The sequence below is a fragment of the Arachis ipaensis genome, chromosome B1 (genome assembly GCF_059453495.1).
Source record: "Arachis ipaensis isolate K30076 ecotype BB chromosome B1, ASM5945349v1, whole genome shotgun sequence".
Classification (NCBI taxonomy): domain Eukaryota; kingdom Viridiplantae; phylum Streptophyta; class Magnoliopsida; order Fabales; family Fabaceae; genus Arachis; species Arachis ipaensis.
In genome coordinates this window covers 100,748,287-100,752,824 of record NC_142436.1, presented here as the reverse complement: position 1 = coordinate 100,752,824, position 4,538 = coordinate 100,748,287, and positions in this window count along the sequence as shown.

The window sequence follows — 4,538 nt, the reverse complement described above, 5'->3', positions numbered from 1 at the left end:
GGGTAGTTAGATTTTGTATGGTGATTACATGGATTTTCCTAAGTTAGGTGGGAAGTTTAGATTAATCAAGGATTCAGATTTTTGTCCACTTAACCAAATAAAATCCTACCTTTACCCTAACTGATGAATCCATAATTGACGATATATTTTGGTTTCATTTGAATGGATTTCATCATATAAACTCACATTTATTCATCCAAATAGAATGCTTTTGTGTTCTCTCTCTAAATTGTGCCTAACTGTGAAAACATGCTATTTTGTGCTTATTTTAATCACTTTTATCCCACTTTTATTCCATTCGATACCTTGATGGTTTTGATCAGTGATTTCAGATGTAGAAGATAGGAATGGTTTGGTAAAGATGGAAGAAGAGAAAACATGAAGAAAACAAAGGAGAAGCACACATTGGAGTGTGTGTGCGCACAACCCCCTGTGCGTACGCACAAGAACCACACAGCCATGTGTGCGTGCGCACAAGAAGAAAATCAACATGTGTGCGTACGCACAAGTCCCAGCATGTGACTCACTTAATGTAAATCGCTGGGGGCGATTTCTGGGCCTCCAGAGCCCAGTTTTTGGACTTTTTGAACTTGATTCTTCCTATATCAAACAAGGCCTCACTCCATGTGAGGGGGGGAGAAATTAGGGTTAGTTTAGCATTATGTAGGTTGTTTTCTAGAGAGAGAAGCTCACCCTTCTCTCTAGAACTAGGGTTTCGTAGTTTAATTTCCTTGTAATTTCTACTTTTAATCCTTGTTTTCATCTAGTTTCTTCTACCTTTCTTTATTTTATTGTCTTAATTTCCTTATGTTACCTTGTTAATTTCTCATTTTGGTTATTTTTATGTTTGTGCACACTCTTGTTATTTTAATTTACATTTAATGCAATTTATAATTTTATGTCATTTATTACCTTATTGAGTTGCTATCTTTACTTTCCTTGCTTGGTAGTTGTAGTATTTATTATTTCTTGTCATTTTACCATGCTTTCTTTTCATACCCACCAAGTGTTTAATAAAATGGTTGGTTGGGTTTTTACCTAGTTTTTCACACTCTTGGTTGGGAAATTGGGTGATTAGGTGAAATTGAGTTGTGGATGTTCATTCCCCATTGTGTGTAAATTGTTAATTGGTTTGGTTTCCCTTGACTCTAAGTGACCCATAGTGTTGACTAGGACTTAGGGATTTGAATCAATTATACCCTTTTGACTAATCCTCGATGTTAGGATTGACTAATTGGGATTAATTCCATACAATTACAATGTTTGTGGTCCATGACTAGGATAGGAATCCCTAATTCCCCAATTCCTACCAAGAGCTCCTTTTTAGTAATTAATGTCCATTTTCATTGCCTTTACTTGCTTTCATTTAATTTTTATGCATGTCTCTTTATTTTATTGTCATCTACATTTCTTGCCTCTTTCAATCAAAAACCCAAAAAAATCCCGACAACCAATAATATGACATTTCATTGCAACTCCTAGGGAAGACGACCTGGGAGTTTAAATACTCTCGGTTATAATATTTGTTTTGAATTGTGACATCTTTAGAGAATTAAAATTTGATTGGGAATTAATTGTTGATTTAGACTATACTTGCAACGAAGAGATTCTATTTTGTGAAAATCTAGATCGACAATAAATTCTCACATTATCAAATTTTTGGCGCCGTTGCCGGGGAGTTACAATGGTGTTATGTTAGTGGCTATTGTACATATGTGAATATTGTAAATAGCTTATTTTTGGTTGATTGTGCATATGTAGCTTGCTTATTTTTGGTTATTGTGAATATGTTGATATGTGAATATATTGCTTTTTGGTTGCTATTGTGAATATATTTTTCTTGTTTGCTTTTTGTTTTTCTTGTTGGGAGCTCATAGCTTGTTGGACCTTCCATCCAAGCTTGGTGCAATCAATTGGGAATTTTGGAGATTCAAGCATTTTTGGAACCTCCAAGATGAATATAAGCACAAGCCTCCTTGGTTAGAGCTCTACATAAGTCCAACTTAAGGACATTAAACCAAAGTGCTAGGTGGGAGACACCCCACAATGGTAACATTATTTCAACCTTTCTCTTTGTACATAATTTGCCTTAATTGCATTTTTGTTTGATTGGTTAGCTTAGAATTAGTTTAATTTTGAGAATTGTTAGGTTAATTTCGGTTTGAATAATGAATTTATGGGTTCTTACATATTTTGGTGTTGAGTTTTGATTGAGCTAAGGCTTGGTACCTTAGATTTTGAAGAAATATTTTTTGGAAAATAGGGCATCTGTGCGTGTGCACACACTTGTGCTTGCGCACACAACTTCTATTTTCTGCTTACTGTGCGTGCGCACCGACCTGTGCGCACACACACACATGATATTGCCCTCTGTTCGCAGCGCTGGCACAGCCTGTGCGTATGAACCCCTGGTCCTTTAAGCTCCTGTGTGCGCGCACGGACCTGTGTGCGCACGCACACATGATCCTTTCCTAAAAGAAAAAAAATTTCACATGTGTGTGCGCACACCCTTGTGCGCATGCACACTCCTTAATTCCTCTTCTGCCAGGAGCGCTCGCATAGAGTGTGCGCTCGCACACCTTCCCCTTTTCCACCTAGTGTGCGTATGCACGTGTACCTTTGCGTACGCATGCCCCTGTTTCCTCACTACTATACTTCTCTTCTTCTCTCCTCTCTACTTTTTCTCTTCTTTTCTCTCCCACTCTCTTCTTCCTCTTTTACCCTATTTTTTACTTGTCCTAGTTGGTTTTGTTTGCATCCCATGTTCATTTTAGTAATTTCATATTAGTTTTGGTATAGTTATTTGTTAATTGAATAAGTTGCAAGTGTTTGATTGATGTTGATTAGGTTTCTTCTTGCTTAAATTTTGGTTTAATTTTTGATGAATATGTGCACTGAGCATTAAGTCCTTGTTTAATTGCCTAGATGAATTATGAGTTTGATTCGTATGTTGTAGCTACCATAAGCATTAGACTATATCCTTTTGTGGCATCTTGAATTGTGCATTTTTACTTTAGTGAATTGAGTTGAATTACTTGTTCATCATGGTTTTAAAATCAATATAAGCGCATTACAAGGCACTTGTTTGTTTTTAATGCTTTACATTTATTTGAGTGATTTGACTTGATTCTTATCTAGCTTGTCACTTTTTGTAACAAGTACCTTTATTATGTGGCTATTTCATTATGTGTCATGATGAACAAGTAGTTTGTTTTTCATCATTGAATGGGTTATTGTTGATTGTGCCATTTTTTACTCACCTTGCGCTTTCACTTGCACAACTTCAATAACCAATATCTTATATATTCAGTTCACTTTAGTTTTGGCTATCTAGGTTTGTTTGTGTTCTATCTCTTGTTTTTCTTTACTTGTAACCTAGACCACTTAATTGAGGAACATGCTATTTCTTTTGATTATGTGTTTGCCGTTCTTACCCGGCCAATGCGTGTTTTCTAAACTATGCACACTTAGAATACACACAGTGTCTCTTATCATACCACACTTCTATGACTTCTTCCTCAATTGTTGTTTATGTGTTTATACAGCAACCTGGTGCACGAATTGTGAATCACACTTTTCACACTCATACCACTAACCAGCAAGTGCACTGGGTCGTCCGAATAATACCTTACGTGAGTAAGGGTCGAATCCCACGGAGATTGTTGGTTTGAAGCAATCTATGGTCATCTTGCAATTCTTAGTCAGGAAGTCAATTATATTTATCAGTTGAATTGCAAATAAACAAGAGAGCATGGATTAAAGGTTACTTGTTATGCAGTAATGGAGAATATGTTGGAGTTTTGGAGATGCTTTGTCTTCAGAATCTCTGCTTTCCTCTGTCTTCTGATTCACGCATGCACGTCCTCCTATGGCAAGCTGTGTGTAGGTGGATCACCGTTGTCAATGGCTACCATCCATCCTTCCAGTGAAAAGGGTCCAAGTGCGCTGTCACCGCATGGCTAATCATCTGCAGGTTCTCAGTCGTATCGGAATAGGATTTACTATCCTTTTGCGTCTGTCACTACGGCCAGCACTCGCGACTTTAAAGTTCGTCACAGCCATCCAATCCCAGAATCCTACTTGGAATACCACAGACAAGGTTTAGACTTTCCGGATTCTCATGAATGCCGCCATCAATCTAGCTTATACCACGGAGATTCTGATTAAGGAATCTAAGAGATATTCATTCAATCTGATGTAGAACAGAGGTGATTGTCAGACACACGTTCATGGATTGAGGAAGGTGATGAGTGTCACTGATCATCACATTCTCCATAGTTAGGCGCGAATGGATATCTTAGGTAGGAACACGCATGTTTGAATGGAAAACAGAAATACTTGCATTAATTCATCGAGACACAGCAGAGCTCCTCACCCCCAACAATAGAGTTTAGAGACTCATGCCGTCAAAGAGTATAAAGTTCAGATCTAAAATGTCATGAGATGTAAAATGAATCTCTAAAAGTTGTTTAAATACTAAACTAGTAACCTAGGTTTACAGAAAATGAGTAAACTATAACAGATAGTGCAGAAATCCA